The sequence below is a fragment of the Dipodomys merriami genome, unplaced genomic scaffold (genome assembly GCF_024711535.1).
Source record: "Dipodomys merriami isolate MVZ:Mamm:240054 unplaced genomic scaffold, mDipMer1.0.p SCAF_24, whole genome shotgun sequence".
Lineage (NCBI taxonomy): Eukaryota > Metazoa > Chordata > Mammalia > Rodentia > Heteromyidae > Dipodomys > Dipodomys merriami.
In genome coordinates, this window is record NW_027203826.1 from 17,437,042 (window position 1) to 17,449,181 (window position 12,140).

Below are 12,140 nucleotides of genomic sequence, written 5' to 3' on the forward strand. Positions count from 1 at the left end.
CCAGGTAATCTGCCAGGTGCTGGTGGCTCGCACCTTTCATCTTAGCTGCTCAGAAGGCTGAGATCTGAAGATCGCAGTTCAAAGCCAGCCCTGGTAAGAAAGTCCCTGGAACTCATTTCCAATTAACCACCATAAAACTGGAAGTGGTGCTGTGGCTCAAAGTGGTGGAGCACTAGTCTTGAGCAAAATGCTCAGGGACAGTGCCCAGGCCTCTAGTTCAAGTCCCATGACTAACAAAGAAAAGCAAAACAAACAAACAAACAAAAAAAACCAGGCAATCTAATTCCACATTTTTCGTTAGTCTGATTTAAAAGCATCATTAAGACAAATTCACAATACTAGATGCATTGGATGTGCAATCAGAGGTTATTTATCAGCAGCCATTCCAACTTGGGCAGACTGTGGATGGTGAATACACATCTAGCGTCAAGTCACAAAGGACTTGGAACAAATACTTCTGCGTTTACCAAGATATTAGCAATAAAAGGACTCCAGAGGTCATTTGGACCAGAGGCAGTAAATGAGCAGCAGTTTCTCTGGGTCCAGAACAACCAGCCAGCAGCCTCCTCCATGATTACACACCAGAACTTTTCTCCTCCTCCTCTTCTCCTCCTCTTCTTCCTCCTCCTCTTTTTCCTCCTCTTCCTCCTCCTTCTCTTGTTCCTCCTCCTCCTTTTCCTCCTCTTCCTTCTCTTCCTCCTCCTCCTCCTCCTTTTCCTCTTCTTCCTCTCCTCCTCCTCCTCCTTTTCTATCTCTTTTTTTTCTTCCTTCCTCTTCTTTTTGTGCCAGTAACATGGTTTAAGCTCAAGGCCTGAGTGCTGTCCCTTAGCTTTTTTGCTCAAGGCATAAGTTTCAACCCCATCTTGGACTTTGGTTCTAGGAAGTCAGAACGGAGAATTTTGCTTCTTCTGCCCGGAAGCTGTCACATGGAAGCTGTCACATTCATCCGTGTAGCAAGCCCCTGGCGCTGGTGGGGATCCTGTTCTGCTTATGAGGGGCTCTCCAGGCACGGAGCCAGCAGAGCCGGAAGGTTTTGGAACATGTCCACGGGGCGTGGCCAGCAAGCCTGAGGCCCTGGAAGTCCCCTTCACCCAAGGTTGCTTCTGCAGCTCAGTCAGCACTCCCGGGACTTTTCTTTCCACCATTCTGAGTAAATCATTTTACAAAGCTGTCATCTCTCTAGCCCCAAACCCCAAATAGAACTACAAGTGACATGTTGATTTTTGTCTTGAGTTCTATCCTTACCTTGGTTAACTTTCCAAAGGAATGCCTGGCATGTCGCCGGCTCTCAAACTCACTTATGATAAAAGCTGAAGCACGGGGCTGGCTAACATGCCGGGCCCCGGCAGACCTGTCCACCCAACTCCCTACCCTTAAAAAAGTGCTTCCCCAGAAACTTCTAGTTACAGCAGCATTTGCATTAAGAATTTCATTGTCAAATACAACGATGGGGGGCGGGCGGGATTCAAAATCCAGTTTATTCTTTATTGGTAAAGGAAAATGCCCATACATGGAAATGATTTCGTTTCCTGGATCAACTGTATAAATCCTGGGAGGTTGGCAAGCCACCAGTAAACCCTGCGCTCTGAAGCAAAGCCCTGGCTCAGTGGCACCATTCCATTTTACACAGAAATGCATGTGGTGTGCCAACCTAGGCAGAAAACTTTTTGAGATGGAATCTCCAAGTAACCAACTAAAAGCTGGACTGGATGCATGGTTCATCGTGAGCAAGCTGGACGCATGCACCCATCATGAGCAAGCAAGTAGAGCAAATGTAAAGCCCTCAGTTCAAATCCCAATCCTGGAAACACAAAGCGGGGAGAGGAGAGGGACAGAACAGAGAGAGGTCAGAGAAAGGGAAGTTGAGTACTGTGCCATCAGTTCACTGAACATTCCTCATGGATTCCTCACGAGTTCATCTGTGAAACGTGGGTGAGTGGGTAGAATCCTGCCCAGCATTCCTTTGTCACCCTCTACCTGGACCACAGATACCGGGATGAGAGCCAGATGGGAACAGCAGCCACTGCGGGAAGTGTCTGCCTTGCAGAGCAGAATCCCAGGCCGGCTGCTGAGAGGAGAGGAAGTCAGAGGCCGCTGCCCTTCCATCAGGGATGCCACCATGCCCTTTGGAAGAAGGAAGTCCAGGAAACCATGTCTCTAACTGCTTCTAAATTTAAATCTGAACCATTTCCACTATTCATAAATGAAATTCTGAAGTCTGAAAACCTCTGTGACATTTAGAGGCCAATCCTCTTTCCTAAATAGGAAATGCTGGACGTATTTTAAATGACTAATAATAATTTTGACAACTACCACACTGGCAGCCAAGTGGTACTGAGTGTGCTAGTGTGAGCGGCTGGGTGTTGAGAGCTGGGGGCAGGGGGAAGGGGGGGCGGAGTTTGCTCCTCATGACCACTCCACTGAGAATCTCATTTTAAGATTATCCAGGCTCCCTCACACATCAATGCCAATACTTCATTCTAGAATTAGCATTCAGCTACACTGTAAAATCAAACTCAGCCTCTCAGTGATAAATATACTTTCCATCAATTGAAAGCATTGAGTTAGAGCTCAAATAAAACATGAAATGAATCCAGCACTGGTGGCTTACACCTGTAATCCTAGCTCCTCAAGAAGCTGAGATCTAAAGATTGAGGTTCAAAGCCAGCCTGGGCAGGAAAGACTATGAGAGATTCTTATTTCCAATTAACCAGAGAGAGAGAGAGAGAGAGAGAGAGAGAGAGAGAGAGAGAGAGAGAGAGAGAGAGAGAGCAAAGAGAGAGAGAGAGAGAGAGAGAGAGAGAGAGAGAGAGAGAGAGAGAGCGCTAGAAGTGGAGTTCTGGCTCAAGTAGTACAGTACTAACTTTGAGCACAAAAGCTCAGGGTCAGCACTCAGGCCATGAGTTCAAGTCCTAGGACTGTCACATGCATAAGTGTGAGCGCACGCATGCGTGCACGCGTGCGCGCACCCACACCCACACACACACACACACACACACACACACACGAAGTGCCTAGTCCTTACTATATATACAATTCCACTGTGACACACCTCCCCCTTTTTCTTTTCTTTTTCTTCTTTTTTTTTAGGTCTGAGACCAAGACTCAAACTCTGTCCCTGACTAGTGCTCTACCAACTGAGCCATGCCTCCAACCCCACCTTTTCTACAGATCAGAAATAAACAAGGGTCAGGTTATAAGGGGTCCATTTTCTTTTCCACATTACCTTCGGGTCTTCCTCACTGTAATGATGTGAGCTTCTTAGGCAACGTCATTTTCTACGCCTAAATCTTTCATGGTTTTCTCTTGGTCTGATACCTTAATCCAGGGATGAGAGCACTTTGTTAGGTTACTCAGTTGTAATTCCTTTGAATAACTGGCCGCTATTTTCAGCACAGTGGAAAGAACCTGTGAAGTCTGAAATTGCTCAAGAATGGAGTTTATCTGTATCCCTGGATTCAACTTTTCCAGCCTGGGTTAGGCAAGAAAATCCCCAAACATTCCTGGGTAGTTTGTTTCAGATTGGATCTGATTTTGGTTAAAAAGTGGAACTGCTTAATTATATCTCATTACTCGGAGAGCTCCAAAGCACAGAAAATCATGAGGCCCTCCTCTCTCTCCTATGAATTTTCTCCTATCCTCTGTATGTCCTTTTAGATTAATTCTTCTTGATTTGAAGCTGGTATTTCACACTGTATCATATATTATTTCGAATTTGGATTGTCTTTATTTAACACAAGAATGAAATACCAATTGTCAGTGAATGTCACATTTACCTTTCTTTAAGCTTTCTCCCACTTAAACATTTTCTTCCGAAGTTCCTTTTCTCCCCATTGATAGGATATTCCTCACCAGGTTCATTGAGATACCACTTGGAAGACTAGTTGTCTGAGTAGTTTGTAATCATTTTAGAAAATTGGTTTCCCACACCAAATTCTGGGAGATAACTCTTCTAATACATTTTTCTCCATCCCCAAATTGCCCATCCTTTTCTCTAAGTGGATCCAAAGTCATTTTTTGTAATTGCCTAGATCTAGTGCAGGATATCTAAAAATGTTAGGAAGTAGATTCCTTTCCGCAAAACCAGGCTTCCTTTTCCTATTTGATTAGAGATTCCCCCAACCCCACTCTTCTTCTGAGCTTTCTAAGGCAGCATTGTATGGGAAGTTTCAGCATTCCACATGTATACTTCTTAATGGGGTAGCCACCAGCTATGTGTTGGATGCAACTGAGAAACTGAATTTTCAATTAATTGAAGTTAAAAAAAAATGTAACTTCAATAGCCCAAGATGACTGGTAGCAATTGTACTGGAGAGTTCAGATCTGAGGCCTCTTTGACCTTTCCATGACCCAGCTAAGTACTTCCCACACAATGAGCCCAGTGAGGAACTGAATGTTGTAGCCCACGGTCTAATAATTTCACACTTGGAAACTAGTAAGTAGATAGATGACTTCTAACAGGAACATTCATTTTTGAAAGAGAGTGTTTAATAATTCATTGACTGTCACAGTTCATATTTGTATAATGCTACCCTGTGTATGTATGTATATATATATATATATATATATATATATATATATATATATGTTTTTCTGTCCTCAAATTTCTTCTAACCAATATCACTTTTACAAAAATAAAAAGCAGATACCTGGAGCTAGAGTTCCTTGTTCTAGAATTTTAGTTATGACTTCTTGAAGCTAGTTATTAGAACAGATGTATGAATATAATTTGTTTCTAAAATTGTGTAGTGAGGTAGTTACCTTGCTGAATTTGAAGGGTATTTTATGAAAAAATACAGTAGATAGTGTTTGCAGGAAAATGAGAGTAAATTACTTTCTAGAATACTCCTGAAACTTTAGGTATTATACCCATTTACAACTGGAATTTACCTACAAAACTGCAATCATAATAGTAGGTTTTGATCTGTATTTCTATCGATATTTATGTATGTAAAGATGGATAGATAGATAGTATAATAAAGAAAATAGGTTGAAACTCAAAAAAAATAAAAATACAAATACAAAAAAAGAAAATATGTAAGTAGCCTTTTTTCAGTAATCCTCAAATAAAATCATTGAAAATCTGACCTGTTTATTTCACTGAGGTAGCTGTTGGTGGGTTTTTTTTGGAGGGAGGGGTCCGGTCGTGGGGCCTGAACTCTGGGCCTGGGCGCTGTCCCTCAGCTCTTCAGCTCAAAGCTAGCACTCTACCACTTGAGCCACAGAGCCACTTCCGGCTTTTTTCTTTTTGCTTATGTGGTGCTGAGGAATCGAACCCAGGGCCTCATGCATGCAAGGCAAGCACTCTACCACTGAGCCACCTTCCTAGCCCGTTTTTTTGTTTGTTTGTTTTTGTAGAGGTGGGGGTTCTTTTGCTGGTCTTGGGGCTTGAGGTCAGAGACTGGGCACTATACCCGAACCTCTTTGTGCTCAAAGCTAGTGCTCTACCACTTGAGCCACAGTGCCACTTCTGGCCTTTTCTGAGTAGTTTATTAGAGATAAGAGTCTCATGGACTATTCTGTCCTGGCTGGCTTCAAGCCATGATCCTCAGATCTCCATCTCCAGAGTAGTAAGGATTACAGGTGTGAGCCACCAGCACTGGGTCCTGAGGCAATTTTTTTTTTTTTGGTCAGCCATGGGGCTTGAACTCTGGGCCTGGGCGCTGTCCCTCAGCTCTTCAGCTCAAGACGAGCACTCTACCACTTGAGCTACAGCGCCACTTCCGGTTTTCTGGTGGTTTATTGGAGATAGGAGTCTCACGGTCTCTCCTGCCCAGGCTGGCTTTGAACCGCAATCCTCAGATCTCAGCCTCCTGAGTAGCTATGATTACAGGCGTGAGCCACCAGCGCCCAGCAACTGAGGGAATTTTTATAGAGAATTGTTATCTCAAAAAAAATTATTGTTCAATGAGTATTTTTTTTTATTTTCTATGATGTGCCAAGCATTGTGGGAAATATATAGAAAATGATAAAGCTCCCCATCTCTTTACAGAATCTATGAGAAAAGGTTCAAGAAATACACTTTCCTCGGCACCAAGAAAGCCAAAGTCTCCCCACCAAAGATAAAAAGTTGAGTGAGTTTAACTTTGCATAATAAATACTACATAATTTATTCTTTCATTCAAAAAGCTGCTACTGTAGAGTGCTAGCCTTGAGTTGAAGAGCTGAGGGACAGCGCCCAGGCCCAGAGTTCAAGCCCCACAACCACCACCACCAACAAAAAAAGGCTGCTACTGAGAGTTGGCTTAGAGGCAGGCATCATTCTATGCCTTGTTACAAAGCCCAGGCCACTGTGAAGCTGATATTTGATCATGGAAGACAGATGGTACATGTGAATGTCCATTTATTAATAAATAAATAAATCCAAAGAGTATGACTTCTCTGTGTTATGAGGCATGACTTCAAAGTATGCCTTGGAAGAGTAAGCTGTATGGAAAGACAGCAGTGAATTAACTACTTCATTCTACCCAGGAAGTGATGATTCACGTGCCTCTTAAGACAGTGTAATGACCCTATGAACAGTAAAAGATGTGCATATGTGAAGAGCATAGCTGAGGACAGTGGTCTTGTAAGAGAGTCTATGGATTACTGACTCTTTCAATGGTTCCAATATTTCTCTAAATAGAACTCAAAGTCTGTGTGTGTGTGTGTGTGTGTGTGTGTGTGTGTGTGTGTGTGTGTGTGTGTGTGTGTATGTGTGTGTACATACATGCACCAGTACTAGGGCTTGAACTCAAGGCTTAAGCACTGTTCCAGAGATATTTTTGCTTAAGGCTAGCACTCTACCACTGAGCCACAGCTCCACTTCTGGCTTTTTTTCTGGTTAATTGAAGAAAAGAGTTTCACAGACTTTCCTACCAGCTGGCTTTGAACTGGGATCCTCCGATCTCAGCCTCCTGAGTAGCTAGGATTACAAGCTTGAGCCACTGGTGCCTGGTTTAGAACTGGAAGTCTTATGTGGCCTCTGAAGTTATAGGTATCATGTCTTACCACCTCTCCAACTTGTGCTCTGCAGTTTGCTCTCATCCATTATGTTCAGACACTCTGGTCCTCTTGCTGCTTTGCAAACAAGGAAGTGTCACCTCCTTCTCCTACCCAGTCATTTTCTAGTCCTTTCTTTTTCTTCATGCTTTACCATCACTGGGAGTGTGTGTGTGTGTGTGTGTGTGTGTGTGTGTGTGTGTGTGTGTGTGTGTGTGTGTGTGTGTGTGTGTGTGTGTATTGAGACAGGTCTCACTATGTAGCCCAGATTGGCCTTAACCTATTCCTGCCCCATCCTCCTGAAGGGTGGAAATACAGGTGTATACCATCAGCGCTGACTGATGTATTGCAGTTTCCATTTCCTACTTTTCCTGTTTACTTTTCATAATGGGAGAAGTGTTAACTCACTTCAGGGTTTGCAAACTTAAGAAAGTCATAAACTTCTTTTTAGATGGGTCCATCAGCTAGGATACATTTATCTTCAAGTAACACAAATCTCCAGTCAAAATAGGCATCTTCTAAGAAGAACACTTGCAGGATTATACTAGTTGGAAATCCAGGAGCTAAATAGGAAATAAGGTTAAACAATCCAAGGTCTCTCCTTCTCTCCTGTTGCCCAAAGTTCACTTCATGTGCAGCTGGTTTCCCTCGCAGTGGGAGACGGGCTGCCAGCAGCAATCAGGACTCTGTGTTTCCTTATTCACATAGGTGGAAAAGATGGAAGTCCCCTCCAAACATCAAACAATAGCATTTCCCCTTCCTGAGTAGGCCATCCATCACCTGGCTACTCTCCAATCTATAACTACCACCAGGAAATGTCCCATACGATTGGTTGAAACTTCAACCCCATCTCTGACTAGAAGGAGGGAATAGTTATGATTGGCTTATGCCCAAAGCTGGAAACTCTGACTGTGGCCACATCCTGCCTGCCAGCTGTTTTTGGAAACTTTTGTTAAAATACCTTCGTTTTCTTCCTCTCCATGTTGTTTATGCTGACTTTTGCACTGCAATGAGAGACCTCAATAGGTATAGCAGATAGCATGAAGCCCATAAAGGCTCCAAGCTATTACTATGTGGCCCTTCACAGAAGTTTGCCAACTCCTGTCTTAGGCTGACCCAAGACAGTTTTGGAATTGTGCTTAATGCCCTACCCCTTGAAGCTGTGCCTCCATGTGGGAATGTGGTCTTAATACGAGCGTGGCATAAGTTGCAAAAATTTTTCTTTCCCTTGTTCCAAAGAAGAAACGGTCTAGCTTCAGAAGAAAGAGCCTTGTTTTCAAAGCCTCTGCTCTTCTCTCCTCTTGCAGATTGGTGGGGATAAGTTCCTACATCGAGTGATCTTTCAGCCTTTGCTGTATGATTTTTACAACATCAGATTCAATTTTTGTTCTTCTTGTTTCTCCATGGAACCAAATGTCTGCCAGTTCTTCAACCCACCAAGCGGTAGATGGCATTTCCCACAATCCTACGTCATAGAAGAAACAACCCTAATGTTAGAGTACTGCTTTTCAGTGCCTGCACAGACTCAGGTAAAAGTCTTTCCATACCTTCCCATGATTTTCTAGGGTGAGCAATTTCCTGCCCAAACAGCCAACAGCCCTTTCTTTTCACAATAGACATGGGTGTTTATTTTTATTATGAGTGGAGCTACATTTCCATTGTGGAAACATTAGAAGCACAGATAACCAAAGGAGGGAAAAAAAGGAAAACTTGTCAACTGTCCCACACCCTTGGGGAACTTTCAAAGCAAATAGTATGTTCCGGAGTTAGTCTTCCACCAAAAGGTCTGAACTAGCCTTGATTTTTTTCCAGCGGGAAGTCATGATAGAATATTTGATTTTTTTTCTTGCCCCCATACTTATGAAGTTACTGAATGGATCTGTTCTTTGAGTAGTCTTTCTTAGGGTCTTTATTAAATTGTGAACTTCTTGGCTACTTAAGGAAATTTATGGAAAAGGGCAGAGCTTGAGGAGTTGCCATTTCAAATAGCTTGCCTTATACATCTTTTAAAGTGTCATGCACATCTCTCACAAACATGAAAGAGAACTTATCTCTCTTTGTTTTAGACTGTGTTTTAGTTATTTTTCTCATCTCTGTGATCCAAAACCCGAGAGAACTTAAAGGGATGAAGTATTTATTTGGCTCTGGGTGTAGAGATTTCAGTCAATAGACTAAGCTCCCTTGATGCTGGATGGGTGGTGAGGCAGAACAGAACTGTGGCAGGAGTAAATGGGGGAGGAATTTGTTCACCTCATGGTGGACAGGAAGCAAAGAAAGAAATATAACTCCAAAGACCAGCCCTCCAGTGACCTACTTCCTATAGGTAGGTTTTACCTTCTAAAGTTTCTAGAACCTCCCCAAATAGTGCTACCAGTTGAGGATCAAACACTCAGTAGATGAGGCTTTTTGTGTGCATGCTTCATGTCCAAACCATAACAGACTGGTATATACAATTTCACCTCATTTTGTAAGTAAAAGGGAGCCAATCATTTTGAAATACAGAGTTGAGAAAGTATATTCCATTTTATGAGTCCTTATTTGGGTACACCTAAATGGGTTTACTAATGATCATTATAGAAGATACTTGAAAAGGTCCAAGGTGGAGTCTTTTCCAAGATTTTAGATAGATTCAGTGTCATGTTTAAAGCTAGAATTGACTGTAGGATGGGATTCAGTGTCACTCCCAGTCTTTGGGAGAATCTTTGTGCAGCTTGTCAAATATCCCCCACCCAGAGGTTCTGTTCTCAGTACTCACTTCCATCTCCATTATTCTTCTATGGAGTCTACATGGTCCCAGTGATTGCATGGGCCATAAGAACTTTGTCATTCATACCTCTGTTGAAAGAGTAGGAACTCCTAAAAGACTGAAAGAGAAGAAAGGTATACAGATAACAGACTCCAGGATCCAGACTGTGAGAATTCAAATCCCAGCTTCACATTTACAGGTAAGGCAATCCTGGGTAAGGCCCTTAACCTCTCATGAATAAAATGATATGAATAAAAAAATACCTATTACAGTGCTGACTACTATGAAGGCAGAAGGCAGTAAATAAGCTATATGTATATATAGCATAATATAGGGTGCATTTACTGTTGTCTTTATGAGGGGAGTGGCCTGCATGGGAGATCTCCAAGCTTTAAAAATCTACTTCTGTTCCCTTAACATCAGCCTTCACAGTCCAGGAGTACAGACTTCTACCTACCCAGAACTGCCTGGCTCAGCATCAGATTTTCTGCATCAGACTCAGTTAATGAGATCAAAAAGGCTTATGTTTCAGATAGTTTCTTCTTATATAGACTTTAGAGTTCTTCTTATATAGACTTTAGAGTTTAGAATAGTTATAGATTTGTTTGCCAGGTTTCTTCACCATAATGTAACATACACACACACACACATACACACACACACACATACACACACACACACATACACACACACACACACACACACACTCCACTACCACCACACTATACTCCCAGGAAGGAAATCGCTGCATGGAGCCTACTTAGGAGTGAGACCTTACCCTCCATCCCCACAGGGCTCAATATCTATGCTAATTATTCGTAGTCCTTTGTCTTCTTTCCACTAGTAATTTTTTAATATCATCTTCACTCAAATTATTTTATTTTTGCTAAGCACCACTGAAAAATAGTCTAAAGTCAACTTCCTCCAAATGAATGGAAATTTCTGCAGTCACTACTGGTGCATTCTTAAACTGGGCATAGTGGGATATATGACAAAAACAGGATTTCTAAAATTCAAACTGAATCTTCAAGTAGAGTGTCAAAAATGGCAGTTCGAGGGGCTGGGAAGGAAGCTCAGTGGTAGAGCGCTTGCTTTGTATGCATGAGGCCCTGGGTTCTAGTCCTCAGCACCACATAAGCAGAAAAAGCCAGAAGTGGCACTATGGCCCAAGTGGTAGAGCACTGGCCTTGAGCTGAAGAGCTGAGGGACAGCGCCCAGACCCAGAGTTCAGGCCCCACGACCAACAAAAAAAAAAAAAAAAAGACAATTCCAGAATTAACAATTCCTTGGTAATCCTATGTAGAAAGATCTGAAAATGAATAAGGAATTAAAAAAAACTGGATGGTCAAAACCGTATGAATGAATAGCTATGAGCCAAGTGGAAAAGCATCTTCTGACGCGTTTGAACTGGTTACCCCAGTGGGTTCTGGAAATGTGCTTTCAGTGTTTGGGCCATTGGGAGCTTTTTTCTTTTTTTGGCAAGAATCCTGCTTCTACTCAATGCTGAAACACACATCTTTACACTAATATTCACATGTTCTGAAAAAAAAATATCACACACACACACACACACACACACACACACACACACACACACACACACACACACCAGTAACAAGTTCAAAGTAAAAACTATGTATCTGAAAGTCTGCTTGAAGTTTTCCTTACAGAGACCTCTATTAAAACTAATATGCTGATGTATGCTGATGTTTGGGTTATTCATTTGTAAGCAAATGTGTGTGTGTGTGTGTGTGTGTGTGTTTGTCTGTCTGTCTGTGTGTGTGTGTCTGTGTCTGGGTTTGTAGGGGGTGATTCTTGTTGAATCAGCCTGTATGGTCTCTTTGGTTGGTCAGATCACACTGAGGCCACCATCGCCTCCATTCTATTGGAATATTCTTTTTCTTGGAAGGAAATGCAGAGTTTGCATCCAAAGCATAAACTGACAGAAACAGGGTAACATTTACCCATTTCTCCAAGGGGTCCCTCTAGACGGAAGGTCTTCCACCGAGCCCAGCAGGTTCCGGTCGCTCTCCCTTGAGTTGGGCATAGTCCCAGTGACAGCATTCCATGGCTGTGACACATCTCTTTGGAAAGCCACCCATTCCTTGGTCTATGGCAACCTGAATTCCCCAACAATGGAAGGCTTGAATCCTGTTTGAGCCTGTTTGCCCTCACCCCCAGCCCCCGCCCTAAGGACAGGACTTCCTTCTGACCCATCCTCTCAACCCATTAAAAGAAGCAGGAGACAAAAGGCCCTCAGCAGCTCTATTGTAAATGTGGTGACAATACTTAAAATGACTTATCACGATGGGTTCAGTGCCTTCTCCATCTGACTTCCTAGGGAGGCAGCAAATGGACAGCTGCTTTGATTTAATAGAAGGTTTAAAGAAGAATAGATGAGGGTCAAACATGA

General features: G+C 42.7%; 1 protein-coding gene across 1 annotated transcript in view; it reads right to left on the bottom strand.

The window, feature by feature from the left end:
- Positions 1-1,131, bottom strand: part of Lamc2 (laminin subunit gamma 2) — a 68,962-nt gene extending 67,831 nt beyond the window's left edge. The window contains exon 1 of the mRNA XM_070034296.1: positions 583-1,131. The gene's annotated coding sequence lies outside the window, so the exon portion shown is untranslated. The remainder of the gene's footprint in view (positions 1-582) is intronic.
- Positions 1,132-12,140: the final 11,009 nt, after the last annotated feature.